This window comes from Pseudophryne corroboree, chromosome 10 (genome assembly GCF_028390025.1).
Source record: "Pseudophryne corroboree isolate aPseCor3 chromosome 10, aPseCor3.hap2, whole genome shotgun sequence".
NCBI classification, from domain to species: Eukaryota; Metazoa; Chordata; class Amphibia; order Anura; family Myobatrachidae; genus Pseudophryne; species Pseudophryne corroboree.
The window spans coordinates 89,853,711-89,872,243 of record NC_086453.1 but is presented as its reverse complement, the minus strand read 5'-3'; positions in this window follow the sequence as shown (position 1 = coordinate 89,872,243).

Sequence of the window (18,533 nt, the reverse complement as noted above, 5' to 3'; positions counted from 1 at the left end):
GTTTTGGTCATGTGACCACTGACAATTGGAATATCATACTGAATCCAGTGGTGGCATCACTAGAGTTCAGGTGGGGAATTACAGTAGATGTGTATGGAGAGAGCATAGCTTGCACTATTAGAAACAATGTGGAGGAGCTAAACTGACATTAGAAAGGTTGGGAAATAATGACATACTGTAATTAGCGTGAGCATACCGTAGAGAAGGTACTAGGTAGGGATGTTCAAAAATAGCATAGGATGAGAAGGGATCGTTTATTTGAAGATGATGTGTATATATAAAGATAAGATGGTATGACTTTGCTAGAATAATGATGGGGTAGTGTTGTATGTAGTAAGGAAAGATAGGAAGGGATCAATAGAGGTAGGATAGAGACTGGTTGATGTGTAGTAAGATAAGAAGTGATGACATCACTAGACAGAGGATGGAAAAGGGTTGATCTGTAGTAAGACAGTGATGACATCTCTTGAGTGAAGATGGTGAAGGTGTGGTTAGAGAGGATAAGAACTGATGTAATGATAGCACTAGAGTGAGGATGGGAAGGGATGTTGTGTAGTTAAAGGGGATAAGAAATGATGACATTACTAGAGAAAGACTAGGAAGGGTATATATATATAGAGAAAATAAGAATTAATGATAGCACTAGAGAGAGGGTGGAAGGATTATGTATAGTAAAAGCAAATAAGAAGCAATTACATCATTAGAGAGTATGGGAAAGGGTTGATGTGTGCTAAGAGGAGATAAGAAATTACTACATGACTAGAGAGAGGATGGGAAAGGGTCAGTGGGGGTCATTCAGACCTGATCGCTGCTGTGAGTTTTCGCACAGCAGCGATCGTGTCTGAACTGCGCATGCGCCGGCGCCGCAGTGTGCCGGTGCATGCCAGACAGCCGACGGCTGTCTTTAGCTAGCGATCGCCTCTGCCTGATTGACAGAGGCGGTCACTGGGTGGGAGGGAGCAGGATGGCGGCGTTAGGACGCCGTTTAGGGGGGCATGGTCCGGCCAACGCTGCGACCCGGGCAGCGACGAGGAGCTGCGCTGACTGGGAGCTACTCCTGAAGTACAAAAGCATCGCCGCTGTGCAATGCTTTTGTACTTCTGCGACGGGGCAGGGACTGACATGCGGGGCGGGCTAGCCCTGTGCTGGGTGTCCCCTCGCATGTCAGTGTGCCTGATCGTAGCTGTGCTAAATTTAGCACAGCTACGATCAACTCTGAATCACACCCAATGTGTGGTTAGAGGGGATACGAAGCCATGATATCACTAGAAAGAGGATGGGTAAAGGATGATTTATAGTAAGAGACTATAAGAAGTGATGACATCACTAGAAAGAAGATAATGTAATGAGGCAAGTGAGTTCTGTTATACTAAATTCAGACTACAATACTAATGAATCACTTTGTGACAATAATAAATTAGGGATAGTTTCCAAATTCAAATACACATATTTTAATGCAAGATATTAACTTAACAAAGTTGTGATCAATTTTTATTTTAAGACGTTTAAATCAAAAAATAAGTTTTAGGATTTTTTCCGGGTTTATAATAAGAAAATAATAATAGGACCCACATAGTCCACAAAAGCTCAGAGTGGACACTACAAGATGCACTCTTAGCTGACACTGCACCCATCCCAGTATCAGGATCAGAGGCCGGTGAAGAAACGTCTGCAGAGTCAGCATGTTAGCTGTATCCTTGTATGAGGGCCAGTTTCAGCTCTCTGGCGTCCCTCCATCTCAGTCTGCTGCTCATGATGTAATCTCTGGCGGAGGAAGCACAGTCAGTATATAAAGACTGCACCCAATCCAAAAAACTACAGGAGTGAAAGAAGCTGCGTTGGTACAGTAATCGGTGATATTAACAGGCATTCCTTATTATGTTCACATAGGGAAATGCTAATTATAAGAAAGCTTAAAAGCCTATCGGATAAACTTATTAATCACAATATTACTCACGTTCATTGCAAATCAATGCAAATCATGGACCCGTGTTTAGAGGTGATGCAGTTAAAATGGCAGCTGTCGGGATCTCGGCATTTAGGATACGACACCGAAATCTTGCCAGCCGACAATGCCGCCAGTCGGAATCCCAGCGCACCAGGACTATTCCCAATCGTGGGTGTCACGACACCGAGCCTCTTAGCAATTGCCCCGCTGCTGGCACTCTGGTGGGCGAGATGCCGCTGTCAGGATACTGACAGCCGACATCCCATCCACCGGTAAAACCTATGTAATCCGTTTAGAGATAAAATATAATAAACAGTAGACTTGCTAGTGTCTATTTGCTAGTGATGAGATAGTGCTAAGTTTGGTTCACTACCCCTCAGATTGAGCTCAGTTGTATAAACTTGTCACAAGATAAGGCTCGGTACGGTTTAGTAGCCAGTGTTGGACTGGGAAATGCAGTGTTAGGTGCCCATGCTCAGAGTGGTCTCCAGAGGGGTTTGGCTAACCATTAGGGAGTGTATGGTCTGGGCCGATGATAAATAAATATAGATACAGAGGCGTAAGTTCATCCCAGTTGCCCGCAAGTTGGAGTTTGGTGCCCCGCCCTTAAAAGGGGGGGGGGGGGGAATATGATGTGAGCATATATATATGTATATATATATATATATATATATAAAAAAAAACACACGACTAATAGCTAATAGCGCTGTCAACTGGTTTACAAGGAACGGAGCCCGCAGTGAATTGTAGGACTCTCAATGTGTGACAATGGCCAGTGGGTCAGGGTCAGACTCACGAGATACAGCCGTTTGCAGCATGCACAGGTGGATCCTATCTCACAGTCCAGCAGCGGCGGTGGGTGTACCTTCACTTGCTGCTGCGCAGGCTGAGCGGTACCAGGTGGGAGCTGTCCTGTCCCCTATTGCAGGTGTTAGCAAGTCTCCTGGGACAGAGCTGATTAACTCTATGGAAACAGCGGGTGCACATCAGAGCTCCATTGGAAGACCAGCAGTCACACTTGGATCCCACTGTGAATCACACAGGTGCTGACGTACATGCAGGTGCCCCTTCAGGGCTTGGAGCCCGGAGGCAAGCATCTCCATTGCCTCTGGCAATAAATATCCAGGTTTTAAGGATTTCCATGGCTGAGCACAGATGGTTAAATCAAATTGACTGAGGAAGTAATTACTGTATTGGCCTGCATGCATAAGCGATGGGGTACCAATGATTAACGAGCGCGGGGCCGCGCATCATTAATCGTTGGTGCCCACACACTGCACGATATGAACGAGTTCTCGTTCATTAATGAACGAGAACGTTCATATCGTGCATAATATCTGCCAGTGTGTAGGGCCCTTAAGTCACCTGCACCCAAGCATGGTTATCCTTAAAGCCTGGATTGTTTGGGTGCCTTGAGGACCAAGTTTGGAAACCTCTGGTTTATACTGTAGCATTCACAATACAGGGTTAATTCAATTTAAAAAATATGCATGGGCAGGCATACTACCAACTTTCCGGCTGCCCCCTCAGGGAGAGGGCAGACAGTTCGGCACAACAGGGGGCATGGCATACTCAGTGTCCGCATGGGGCATGAAGGCCCCACCAAGAGAATGCAGCAGTAGGGGCCCATGGTTAGGAGACTTGGTCAACCATTAAAGAGGATATAACCTGTAGACAACATGGATGGACAGAGCCGGCCCTAACCAATATGATGCCCTAGGCAAGATGTTGGATGGTGCCCCCTAGCACCGCCGCTAGTTCTGCAGGAGATGCCTGGCATGAGTCAGCTGGCAGCTCTGCTAACGTTGGTCACCTTTTGTTGATGAAAATGCATCATATTATTTGCATTACTATGTGGCTAGGATGCACAAGCAGCTTCTGCTGATTAAAATGATATGCAGCATGCCTATATACTGTGTGCGATTGCGGCTGTATCTGCATACGAAATGCTACATTACAGTGATTTCCAGGAATACACTGCAACGTAGCATTTCAGAAGCTGCTTGTGCCCCTAGGCATACCAGATGCCCTAGGCATTTGCCTAGTTTGCCAATGCCTAAGGTCGGCTCTGTGGATGAATACTACAGTGGCTGGGCCCATACAAGGAGATTTATGGTACTTACCATAGTTAAATCTCTTTCTGCGAGGTAAACTGGATTTCACAGGGAATACATTGGGGTGTAGAGTTGGATCTTGATCTGAGGCACCAACAGGCTAAAGCTTTGACTGTTTCCAGGATGCACTGCACCGCCTCCTCTATAACCCCGCCTCCGGGCACTGGAGCTCAGTTTCGTTAACCAGTCCAATGCAGTAGCAAAGAGACGGCAGATGTTAGTCACATAGAACCACATTCTCACGACAGGAGAAGGGGCCAGCGGCTAATGCCATACAAACCCAAAGAAGCTAAGTGCGTCAGGGTGGGCACCCTGTGGAATCCAGTGTATGTCCCAGAAAGAGATTTAACTATAGTAAGTCTACCATAAATCTCCTTTTCTGCAACGGGGTACACTGGGATTCCACAGGGCATACATTGGGGATGTCCTAAAGCAGTCCCTCATGGGAGTGGACGCACCTTAGCGGGCACAAGAACCCGGCGTCCAAAGGAAGCATCCTGGGAGGTGCAAGTATCAAAGGCATAGAACCTGATGAACATTTTCACGGAGGACCACGTAGCCGCCTTGCACAATTGTTCATCGGACGGGCCACAGCGGGCCGCCCAAGATGGCCCAACAGACTGAGTAGAATGTGATTTGATGGCAGCAGGAGCTGGGAGTCCAGCCTGCACAAAGGCTTGTGCAATCACCATTCTAATCCATCTGGCCAAGGTTTGCTTATTCGCAGGCCAGCCACGTTTGTGGAAACCAAAAAGTACAAACAGGGTATCTGACCTCCTGATAGAGGCAGTCCCTTCTACGTAGATACGGAGAGCCCGTACCACATCCAAAGATCGTTCTTTGGAAGACAAACCAGAAGAGATAAAAGCCGGAACCACAATCTCTTGGTTAAGATGGAAAGAAGATACCACTTTAGGCAGAAAACCGGGGCGAGTTCGAAGAACTGCCCGGTCACGGTGAAAAATCAAAAAGGGTGGACAAAGTGCCTAAGTCCGACACCCTCCTAGCAGAGGCAATAGCAAGCAGAAACACAACCTTAAGCGCAGGGCCGGTGCAAGGGTGTTCGGCACCCTCCTGTAAACTATAAAATTGCGCCCTCCTTCCCTTAACTCATAAAGGGACAACGTGCGTCACAAAAGAGGGGTGTGGTCTCACAGGGAAGGAGTGTGGACACACAATAGCACCTCACAACAGTACTTCCCAATTAAAAGTATGCCACACTGTAGCACAATCTTATTCACATTACACTGCGTAGTCCCCATGATTCATATTACGCAACATAGTAGTGTCCCTTATACTTATGTCCAGCATTGCCTGGGTTTCTGTTTATTTTTTTAAGCTATTATCCCCAGCACTGCCTGAGGATATTTTTTCTTCTCTCTTTTTACTTCTCTCTCAGCACCCCAATCTATTTCCCTCCCCTCTTTCCCTTTCTTACTCCCACTACTTTGAGAGTTACAGTACAGGGAGATGGGGGACAGGGACGCTGAGGGGGAGATACAGGGAGGATGAGGGGAGGGATGCTGAGGGGGAGATACAGGGAGGGTGAGGGCAGGGATGCTAAGGGGAAGATACAGGGAGGGACACTGAGGGGGAGATACAGGGAGGGTGAGGGCAGGGATGCTAAGGGGGAGATATGGGGAGGGACAATGAGGGGGAGATACAGGGAGGGTGAGGGCAGGGACGCTAGGAGGGGGGTACATGGCACACACTTTAGCTTGGGGGAGGGGGGAGACATGGCACACACTTTAGCTAGGAGGGGGGACATGGCTCACACTTTAACTAGGAGGGGAGGGGGGGACATGGCACACACTTTAGCTAGGAGGGGGGACATGGCACACACTTTAGCTAGGAGAGGGGGCATGGCATACACTTTAGCTAGGAGAGGATGGGGAGACATGGCACACACTGTAGCTAGGAGGGCAGGGGGAGACATGGCACACACTTTAGCTTGGGGGGAGGGGAGTGACATGGCACACACACTTAAGCTAGGAGGTGAGGGGGCGAGATGGTTCACACTTCAGCTTGGAGGGGGGACATGGCACACACTTTAGCTAGGAGGAGGGGAGGGTGTGACATGCTGACACATACTGTATATACTGGAGTCCGTTGGCCCGCATGCTCCAGCGTGAGGACACAGAGAACGGACGGCAGAGGCAGCAGTGTAGTCTACACAATTACTGTTAGAGCCTGTCTCCAGTCCGCGTTGGCTTCCGCTCCGCCCACAACCCGCGCCCTCCTCCCTATACGCTGATTACAGTAGACACACTAGGCTGATCTGCTGCTGCTGCACTGTGTCTTACGTCATGTCGGCCCCAAACCACAGTATACTACTCCCTGTTCCCGCACTGGCCACAGTCGGACCGGCTCTTCTTCATGCTGTTGTGCGCTGCTGCTGGCTGCCAGCGGCGACATCAGCAATGTCGCAGAGTGGGGAGAGCGCCTAACCGACCCAGCGTCTCCCTGCTTTGCAGACCTTGCTGAGCAGGTAGCACTGGGCCTGCTTAAGTGTAAGGTATTTAAGGTCCACAGACTCAAGAGGTTCAAGTGGAGACTCTTGTAGGGCATTTAAGACAACAGACAGATCCCATGGAGCCACAGGAGGGACATAGGGAGGCTGAATCCGTAAAACACCCTGAGTGAAAGTATGAACATAAGGAATAGACACAATTTTTCTCTGACACCACACCAACAAGGCAAATATATGAACCTTGAGGGAGTCCAGACGAGGGCCAAAATCTAGGCCTTGTTACAGAACAGCCAAAAGCCTGGAAGTTCTGAATGAATAGGCATCATAATTCTGAGCAGCACACCATGTGAAGTAAGAGTTCCAGACCCTGTAATAAATCCGTGCAGAAGCCGGTTTGCGGGCCTTCAACATAGTTTTAATAACCACCTCTGAGAATCCTTTGGCCCTCAGGAGTGAAGCTTCAAGAGCCACGCTGTCAAAGCCAGTCTGGCCAGGTCCAGATAGACACAAGGGCCCTGAACAAGGAGGTCTGGGCGTTGCAGAAGTAGAAGAGGACGCTCTATCGATAGACCTTGCAGGTCTGAGAACCAATGCCATCTGGGCCACGCTGGAGCGACTAGAAGTAGTATTCCTCTTTCTTGTTTGAACTTCCGTAGCACCCTGGGCAGGAGTAACACTGGAGGGAACACGTATGGCAGCCGAAAGTTCCATGGAATTGCCAGTGTGTCCACGAACGCTGCTTGAGGATCCCTTGTCCTTTATCTAAAGACCAGAACCTTGTGATTGTGTCGAGACGCCATCAGGTCTACATCTGGTAGGCCCCACTTGTCCACTAGGAGTTGAAAGACTTCCGGATGAAGACTCCACTCTCCGGCGTGAACATCCTGACAACTGAGGAAATCCGCTTCCCAGTTCAGGACACCCGGGATGAACACTGCCGATATTGCTGATAGATGGTGTTCCACCCAACGGAGGAATTTTGATACTTCCATCATTGCCATGAGGCTTCGAGTGCTGCCTTGATGATTTATGTATGCCGCCGTAGTGGCGTTGTCTGATTATACTTGAACAGGCCTGTTCTGTACCAGAGGCAGGGCAAGCGTCAGCGCACTGAACACTGCCCGCAATTCCAGAATGTTTATCAGGAGGAGAGATTCCTCCTTGGACCACCGACCCTGGAGAGAGTGTTGCTACAACACCGCACCCCAACCTCACAGACTGGCGTCCGTTGTCAGGAGGACCAAGTTGGAGATCCTGTTCAACTGTTGGTCCTGTAGCCACCAGCTCAGTGACAGACAAACCTCCGGAGTCAAGGAGATCATTTGAGACCTGATCTGATGAGGCAGGCCATACCACTTGGAAAGGATTAACCTCTGCAGAGGGCAGGAATGAAATTGAGCGTACTCTACCATGTAGAAAGCCGACACCATGAGGCCTAGTACTTGCATTGCTGAGTGTATCGACACTCTTAGGCGAGAGAGGAAGCATCTGATCCTGTCCTGAAGTTTCAGGACTTTCTCTGGAGACAGAAACAATCTCTGCCTGTGTGTGTCCAGCAGTGCCCCCAGGTGCACCTTGCTCTGAGCAGGGACCAGTGAGGACCTTTTCCAGTTGATGAGCCACCTGTGGGCTTGTAGGAAGTGGACCGTCAGTTCCAGATGACTAAGGAAAACATTTTGGGAGTTCGCCAGGATTAGCAAGTTGTCCAGATACAGCAGGATCCTGATTCCCTGACGGCGGAAAAGGGCCATCATCACGGACATGACCTTGGTGAAGATCCGAGGGGCCATGGCCAGTCCAAATGGCAAACCCTTGAATTGATAGGTTGCCAATAGCAAACCGTAGATATTGCTGATGCAATATGGCAATAGGTATATGCAAGTAAGCATCCTGTATGTCCAGGGATACCATATAGTCTTCGGGTTCCATGGCCAGTACAATAGAGCGCAAATTTTCCATATGGAATTTGGACACTCTCACAAATTTGTTTAATGATTTGAGGTTGAGTTTAGGCCGGAAGGACCCATTTGGCTTCGCAACTAGAAACAGGGTTGAATAGTATCCCATGCCTCTCTGGGATAGAGGTACCGGCACTACCACTCCTGTGTCCAGGAGGAATTGCACAACCAAGTGTAGAGCTTGTGCTTTCAATGGATCCAAAGAGATAACCATTGAGCTGAACTGGCTAGGGGGACGTTTCTTGAAAGAGATTGCGTACTCTTGAGAGACAACTTCTCGCACCCAGGCGTCCAAAGTGGTCTTTAACTAGGCCTGGGCGAACTGCAGAAGTCGGCCTCCCACCCTGGGGTCCCCCATGGAGAGGCCCGCCCCGTCATGCAGCAGGCTTGTCTTGTTTGGAAGAAGGTTGACGGGTGGCCCAAGATTGTTTAGGTTTGGGCTCAGTGGATTTGGAAGTACGAGCTTGTCTCGGGTACGCCTGACCATTTGCCGTCCCTGGAGGTCTAAAGGAACGAAAAGTGGTACTCTTCGCCTTCAGTGCAGAAGGATTAGTACTTGGGAGAAACGCAGTCTTAGCAGTTGCCAAGTCAGTCACAATCTTATTCAGATCCTCCCCAAAAAGGATGTCTCCCTTAAAAGGGAGCACCTCCAAGGTCTTTTGGAGTCTAGGTCCGCCTTCCAGGACCTCAACCACAGAATTCGGCGAGCCAGTATAGACGTAGTGAATGCCTTGGCTGCCATTACACCTGCCTCAGAGGCTGCCTCCTGAATATAGTGGGAGGCTGTGGTAATATGAGACAGATACTGTCTGGCAGTGTCAGAAATATCCTGAGGCAGCTAATTCTCAATTGCCTGAACCCATGCTTCAATTCCTTTGTGGCCCAGGAGGCTGCTATAGTGGGTCTATGTACATTACTGGTAAGAGAGTAAATAGACTTCAGGCATCCCTTCACACACTTTTCCGTCGGTTCCTTCAGTGAGGTGACAGTGGTGACAGGCAGAGTAGATGACGCCAAAAGACGGGCGACTTGAGAGTCCACCGGCGGTGGAGTTTCCCACTTGTTACTCAACTCCACAGGGATAGGATAATGAGCTAACATCTTGTTAGACAGGGAAAATTTCTTTACTGGAGACGACCAGGATTCCTGATGTATGTCAATTAAATGGTCAGAATGTGGTAAGACTACTCTAGTAACCTTCTGATGTTTGAACTTATCAGGTTTCTTAGACGCAGGAGTGGGATCGATCTCATCATCAATTTGGAGAATCAGCTTAATAGCCTCCACTAGGTCAGGAACATCAACCTGGGTTGTAGATTCCTCATCAGAAGCGACTGTATCAGTGTCTGACGGATCAGTATATTCCCCATCCTCATCAGAATTATCCAAAATATTAGTGGATTGTGAGGAAGAAATGGCCCGCTTAGATGACCCCTTGACCCCTGAGGGGCGTGGGGTAGACTTTTGTTTAACCAAAGATTAATTGTGTTGTCTTGCATCAGACCAGGGGTAGTGTCTTGTGCAGCATAAGTCCAGTGACCAGTCACAGTGGTGGTGTCCTTTGCTACCATATATCCAGTGTAGCTGTATAAGTCCCTTTCAGTGGTGCTGTGTTGTCCTGCATTAGACCAGGAGAAGTGTCTTATGCAGCATCAGTCCAGTGACCAGTCACAGTGGTGGCGTCCTCTGCTGCCATATATCCAGTGTTACTGCCGTATAATTCCTGTGATACTGGCGTATAATTCTCTGAATACTGGCGTACAATTCCCGTGATACTGACGTATAATTCCTGTGATATTGCCGTATAATTCTCAGAATACTGGTGTATAATTCCTGTAATACTTCCATATAATTCCCGTGATACTGCTGTATAGTTCCAGTTATCCTGCTGTATAATTCCATATAAATCCATATAATTCCATATAAATCCAGTCCAGTGGTGCTGCCATATAAGTTCAGTGGTGCTGTCCTGAGCTGTACATTATTTACTCCAAATAAAGGAGTTATTAATATTTAATCCAAACAATTTTTAGTGTTTGCCCTGTGAGATGTAGGGGTATGCTCTCTTGTGCCACATATTGTGTTATATAACTCCAGAAAAATAATGGAGAACAAAATTTTGGAGGATAAAATAGGGAAAGATCAAGAATCACTTCCTCCTAGTGCTGAAGCTGCTGCCACTAGCCATGACATAGATGATGAAATGCCATCAACGTCTGCCAAGGCCGATGCCCATTGTGATAGTAGAGGGCATGTAAAATCCAAAAAGCCAAAGTTCAGTAAAAAGACCCAAAAAAATAAATTTAAATGGTCTGAGGAGAAACGTAAACTTGCCAATATGCCATTTACGACACAGAGTGGCAAGGAACGGCTGAGGCCCTGGCCTATGTTCATGACTAGTGGTTCAGCTTCACATGATGATGGAAGCCCTCATAACTGAGGCCTTGACACTTATGTTGGTGTTAGACGTGCGTCCGGTATCCGCCATTAGTGCAGTGGGATTTAGACAATTGATGGAGGTATTGTGTCCCCGGTATCAAATCCCATCTAGATTCCACTTCACTAGGCAGGCGATAGCGAGATTTTGCCATTTAATTCCAGTGATTTGGACGTATAATTATTAATTACAGTGATCTTGCCAATTAATTCCAGTGATTTGGACGTATAATTACAGTGATTTTGCCAATTAATTTCAGTGATTTGGACGTATAATATTAATTATTAATTACAGTGATCTTGCCAATTAATTCCAGTGATTTGGACGTATAATAACTAATTACAGTGATCTTGCCAATTACTTCCAGTGATTTGGACGTATAATTACAGTGATTTTGCCAATTAATTCCAGTGATTTGGATGTATAATTAATAATTCCAGTGATATTGCCAATTAATTCTAGTGATTTGGACGTATAATTACAGTGATTTGGACGTACAATTATTAATTACAGTGATCTTGCCAATTAATGTCAGTGATTTGGACGTATAATTACAGTGATTTTGCCAATTAATTCCAGTGATTTGGACATATAATGATTAATTATAGTGATTTTGCCAATTAATTCCAGTGAACTGGACGTATAATTCCAGTGATCTTGCCAATTAATTACAGTGATTTGGACGTATAATTCCAGTGATTTTGCCAATTAATTCTAGTGATTTGGACGTATAATTCCAGTGATTTGGACGTATAATTCCAGTTTGAATTGTTTGCGTCCCTTGGCTTAGTCATACAGCTACCTCATTGCACCTCTTCGACATCTTTGCATGAGGTGCTGTTTGGGTCCTAGTTTTTGAAAAGTGCCATCCTGTGTGACACTTCCGTATGAGTCATGGGGTACTGCTGTATTAGTCCTGGGGTACTGCCGTATAAATCCACGAATTGCAGATTTTTTAAAAAGTGACTGGAGCGTGCTGGAGATGCTGTCAGTGGACCAAACAATTGCGGCCCACTCTCGACATTCAGCCACTGTGTGACACTACTAGATGGGCCAGGTGGCTGTGTCACTTAGCTTAGCCATACATCAACCTTGGTGCACCTTTTTTTCTTCTTTGCATCATGTGCTGTTAGGGGCCTTTTTGTGATATCTGCCCTCCTGTCTGCCACTGCAGTGCCACGCCTAGATGGGCCAATTGTTTGTGTCGCTTGGCTTAGTCATACAACTACCTCATTGCAATTATTTTTCTTCTTTGCATGATGTGCTGTTTGGGGCCTTTTTTTAAATATCTGCCCTCCTGTCTGCCACTGCAATGCCACGCCTAGATGGGCCAATTGTTTGTGTAGCTTGGCTTAGTCATACAACTACCTCATTGCAATTATTTTTCTTCTTTGCATGATGTGCTGTTTGGGGCCTTTTTTTAAATATCTGCCCTCCTGTCTGCCACTGCAATGCCACGCCTAGATGGGCCAATTGTTTGTGTCGCTTGGCTTAGTCATACAACTACCTCATTGCAATTCTTTTTCTTCTTTGCATCATGTGCTGTTTGGGGCCATTTTTATATCTGCCCTCCTGTCTGCCACTGCAGTGCCACTCCTAGATGGGCCAGGTGTTTGTGTTGTCCACTTGTGACGCTTAGCTTAGTCATCCAGCAACCTCGGTGCAACCTTTTGGCCTAAAAACAATATTGTGAGGTGTGAGGTGTTCAGAATAGACTGGAAATGAGTGGAAATGATTGTTATTGAGGTTAATAATAGAGATGAGCGGGTTCGGTTTCTCTGAATCCGAACCCGCCAGAACTTCATGTTTTTTTTCACGGGTCCGAGCGACTCGGATCTTCCCGCCTTGCTCGGTTAACCCGAGCGCGCCCGAACGTCATCATGACGCTGTCGGATTCTCGCGAGGCTCGGATTCTATCGCGAGACTCGGATTCTATATAAGGAGCCGCGCGTCGCCGCCATTTTCACACGTGCATTGAGATTGATAGGGAGAGGACGTGGCTGGCGTCCTCTCCATTTAGATTATAAGAGACTGAGAGAGATTTACTGGAGCTGACTAGGAGGAGTACTGTTACTGTAGAAGTGTAGAGACTGAGTGGAGAGAGTTTACTAGTGAGGACAGTGCAGTTTACTTTATAATCCGTTCTCTGCCTGAAAAAAGCGATACACAGCACACAGTGACTCAGTCACATACCATATCTGTGTGCACTGCTCAGGCTCAGGCCAGTGTGCTGCATCATCTATTATCTATATATAATATTATATATATCTGTCTGACTGCTCAGCTCACACAGCTTATAATTGTGGGGGAGACTGGGGAGCACTACTGCAGTGCCAGTTATAGGTTATAGCAGGAGCCAGGAGTACATAATATATTATATAGTGAGTGACCACCAGACACACAGTGCAGTTTATTTAATATATCCGTTCTCTGCCTGAAAAAAGCGATACACACAGTGACTCAGTCAGTCACATACCATATCTGTGTGCACTGCTCAGGCTCAGGCCAGTGTGCTGCATCATCTATTATCTATATATAATATTATATATATATCTGTCTGACTGCTCAGCTCACACAGCTTATAATTGTGGGGGAGACTGGGGAGCACTACTGCAGTGCCAGTTATAGGTTATAGCAGGAGCCAGGAGTACATAATATATTATATAGTGAGTGACCACCAGACACACAGTGCAGTTTATTTAATATATCCGTTCTCTGCCTGAAAAAAGCGATACACACAGTGACTCAGTCAGTCACATACCATATCTGTGTGCACTGCTCAGGCTCAGGCCAGTGTGCTGCATCATCTATATATATTATATATCTGTCTGACTGCTCAGCTCACACAGCTTATAATTGTGGGGGAGACTGGGGAGCACTACTGCAGTGCCAGTTATAGGTTATAGCAGGAGCCAGGAGTACATATTATATTAAAATTAAACAGTGCACACTTTTGCTGCAGGAGTGCCACTGCCAGTGTGACTGACCAGTGACCTGACCACACTGACCACCAGTATAGTTAGTAGTATACTTATATTGTGATTGCCTGAAAAAGTTAAACACTCGTCGTGTGACTTCACTTGTGTGTTTTTTTTATTCTATAAAAATAAAACTCATTCTGCTGACAGACAGTGTCCAGCAGGTCCGTCATTATATAATATATAATATATACCTGTCCGGCTGCAGTAGTGATATATATATATTTTTTATATCATTTATCATCCAGTCGCAGCAGACACAGTACGGTAGTTCACGGCTGTGGCTACCTCTGTGTCTCTGCACTCGGCAGGCAGTCCGTCCATAATTGTAATACCACCTAACCGTGGATTTTTTTCATTCTTCTTTATACATACATAGTTACATAGACATCTTCTCTTTATCAACCAGTCTATATTAGCTGCAGACACAGTACAGTACGGTAGTTCACGGCTGTGGCTACCTCTGTGTCTGCACTCGGCAGGCAGTCCGTCCATAATTGTATACCACCTAACCGTGGTTTTTTTTAATTCTTCTTTATACATACATAGTTACATAGACATCTTCTCTTTATCAACCAGTCTATATTAGCTGCAGACACAGTACAGTACGGTAGTTCACGGCTGTGGCTACCTCTGTGTCTGCACTCGGCAGGCAGTCCGTCCATAATTGTATACCACCTAACCGTGGATTTTTTTCAGTCTTCTTTATACATACATAGTTACATAGACATCTTCTCTTTATCAACCAGTCTATATTAGCTGCAGACACAGTACAGTACGGTAGTTCACGGCTGTGGCTACCTCTGTGTCTGCAGTCGGCAGGCAGTCCATAATTGTATACTAGTATCCATCTCCATTGTTTACCTGAGGTGCCTTTTAGTTGTGCCTATTAAAATATGGAGAACAAAAATGTTGAGGTTCCAAAATTAGGGAAAGATCAAGATCCACTTCCACCTCGTGCTGAAGCTGCTGCCACTAGTCATGGCCGAGACGATGAAATGCCAGCAACGTCGTCTGCCAAGGCCGATGCCCAATGTCATAGTACAGAGCATGTCAAATCCAAAACACCAAATATCAGAAAAAAAAGGACTCCAAAACCTAAAATAAAATTGTCGGAGGAGAAGCGTAAACTTGCCAATATGCCATTTACCACACGGAGTGGCAAGGAACGGCTGAGGCCCTGGCCTATGTTCATGGCTAGTGGTTCAGCTTCACATGAGGATGGAAGCACTCAGCCTCTCGCTAGAAAAATGAAAAGACTCAAGCTGGCAAAAGCAGCACAGCAAAGAACTGTGCATTCTTCGAAATCCCAAATCCACAAGGAGAGTCCAATTGTGTCGGTTGCGATGCCTGACCTTCCCAACACTGGACGTGAAGAGCATGCGCCTTCCACCATTTGCACGCCCCCTGCAAGTGCTGGAAGGAGCACCCGCAGTCCAGTTCCTGATAGTCAGATTGAAGATGTCAGTGTTGAAGTACACCAGGATGAGGAGGATATGGGTGTTGCTGGCGCTGGGGAGGAAATTGACCAGGAGGATTCTGATGGTGAGGTGGTTTGTTTAAGTCAGGCACCCGGGGAGACACCTGTTGTCCGTGGGAGGAATATGGCCGTTGACATGCCAGGTGAAAATACCAAAAAAATCAGCTCTTCGGTGTGGAGGTATTTCACCAGAAATGCGGACAACAGGTGTCAAGCCGTGTGTTCCCTTTGTCAAGCTGTAATAAGTAGGGGTAAGGACGTTAACCACCTCGGAACATCCTCCCTTATACGTCACCTGCAGCGCATTCATAATAAGTCAGTGACAAGTTCAAAAACTTTGGGTGACAGCGGAAGCAGTCCACTGACCAGTAAATCCCTTCCTCTTGTAACCAAGCTCACGCAAACCACCCCACCAACTCCCTCAGTGTCAATTTCCTCCTTCCCCAGGAATGCCAATAGTCCTGCAGGCCATGTCACTGGCAATTCTGACGAGTCCTCTCCTGCCTGGGATTCCTCCGATGCATCCTTGCGTGTAACGCCTACTGCTGCTGGCGCTGCTGTTGTTGCCGCTGGGAGTCGATGGTCATCCCAGAGGGGAAGTCGTAAGCCCACTTGTACTACTTCCAGTAAGCAATTGACTGTTCAACAGTCCTTTGCGAGGAAGATGAAATATCACAGCAGTCATCCTACTGCAAAGCGGATAACTGAGGCCTTGGCATCCTGGGTGGTGAGAAACGTGGTTCCGGTATCCATCATTACTGCAGAGCCAACTAGAGACTTGTTGGAGGTACTGTGTCCCCGGTACCAAATACCATCTAGGTTCCATTTCTCTAGGCAGGCGATACCGAAAATGTACACAGACCTCAGAAAAAGAGTCACCAGTGTCCTAAAAAATGCAGCTGTACCCAATGTCCACTTAACCACGGACATGTGGACAAGTGGAGCAGGGCAGGGTCAGGACTATATGACTGTGACAGCCCACTGGGTAGATGTATGGACTCCCGCCGCAAGAACAGCAGCGGCGGCACCAGTAGCAGCATCTCGCAAACGCCAACTCTTTCCTAGGCAGGCTACGCTTTGTATCACCGGTTTCCAGAATACGCACACAGCTGAAAACCTCTTACGGCAACTGAGGAAGATCATCGCGGAATGGCTTACCCCAATTGGACTCTCCTGTGGATTTGTGGCATCGGACAACGCCAGCAATATTGTGTGTGCATTAAATATGGGCAAATTCCAGCACGTCCCATGTTTTGCACATACCTTGAATTTGGTGGTGCAGAATTTTTAAAAAAACGACAGGGGCGTGCAAGAGATGCTGTCGGTGGCCAGAAAAATTGCGGGACACTTTCGGCGTACAGGCACCACGTACAGAAGACTGGAGCACCACCAAAAACTACTGAACCTGCCCTGCCATCATCTGAAGCAAGAAGTGGTAACGAGGTGGAATTCAACCCTCTATATGCTTCAGAGGTTGGAGGAGCAGCAAAAGGCCATTCAAGCATATACAATTGAGCACGATATAGGAGGTGGAATGCACCTGTCTCAAGTGCAGTGGAGAATGATTTCAACGTTGTGCAAGGTTCTGATGCCCTTTGAACTTGCCACACGTGAAGTCAGTTCAGACACTGCCAGCCTGAGTCAGGTCATTCCCCTCATCAGGCTTTTGCAGAAGAAGCTGGAGGCATTGAAGAAGGAGCTAAAAGGGAGCGATTCCGCTAGGCATGTGGGACTTGTGGATGCAGCCCTTAATTCGCTTAACAAGGATTCACGGGTGGTCAATCTGTTGAAATCAGAGCACTACATTTTGGCCACCGTGCTCGATCCTAGATTTAAAGCCTACCTTGGATCTCTCTTTCCGGCAGACACAAGTCTGCTGGGGTTGAAAGACCTGCTGGTGACAAAATTGTCAAGTCAAGCGGAACGCGACCTGTCAACATCTCCTCCTTCACATTCTCCCGCAACTGGGGGTGCGAGGAAAAGGCTCAGAATTCCGAGCCCACCCGCTGGCGGTGATGCAGGGCAGTCTGGAGCGACTGCTGATGCTGACATCTGGTCCGGACTGAAGGACCTGACAACGATTACGGACATGTCGTCTACTGTCACTGCATATGATTCTCTCAACATTGATAGAATGGTGGAGGATTATATGAGTGACCGCATCCAAGTAGGCACGTCACACAGTCCGTACTTATACTGGCAGGAAAAAGAGGCAATTTGGAGGCCCTTGCACAAACTGGCTTTATTCTACCTAAGTTGCCCTCCCACAAGTGTGTACTCCGAAAGAGTGTTTAGTGCCGCCGCTCACCTTGTCAGCAATCGGCGTACGAGGTTACATCCAGAAAATGTGGAGAAGATGATGTTCATTAAAATGAATTATAATCAATTCCTCCGCGGAGACATTGACCAGCAGCAATTGCCTCCACAAAGTACACAGGGAGCTGAGATGGTGGATTCCAGTGGGGACGAATTGATAATCTGTGAGGAGGGGGATGTACACGGTGATATATCGGAGGGTGAAGATGAGGTGGACATCTTGCCTCTGTAGAGCCAGTTTGTGCAAGGAGAGATTAATTGCTTCTTTTTTGGGGGGGGTCCAAACCAACCCGTCATATCAGTCACAGTCGTGTGGCAGACCCTGTCACTGAAATGATGGGTTGGTTAAAGTGTGCATGTCCTGTTTTGTTTATACAACATAAGGGTGGGTGGGAGGGCCCAAGGACAATTCCATCTTGCACCTCTTTTTTCTTTTCTTTTTCTTTGCATCATGTGCTGATTGGGGAGGGTTTTTTGGAAGGGACATCCTGCGTGACACTGCAGTGCCACTCCTAGATGGGCCCGGTGTTTGTGTCGGCCACTAGGGTCGCTAATCTTACTCACACAGTCAGCTACCTCATTGCGCCTCTTTTTTTCTTTGCGTCATGTGCTGTTTGGGGAGGGTTTTTTGGAAGGGACATCCTGCGTGACACTGCAGTGCCACTCCTAGATGGGCCCGGTGTTTGTGTCGGCCACTAGGGTCGCTAATCTTACTCACACAGCTACCTCATTGCGCCTCTTTTTTTCTTTGCGTCATGTGCTGTTTGGGGAGGGTTTTTTGGAAGGGCCATCCTGCGTGACACTGCAGTGCCACTCCTAGATGGGCCCGGTG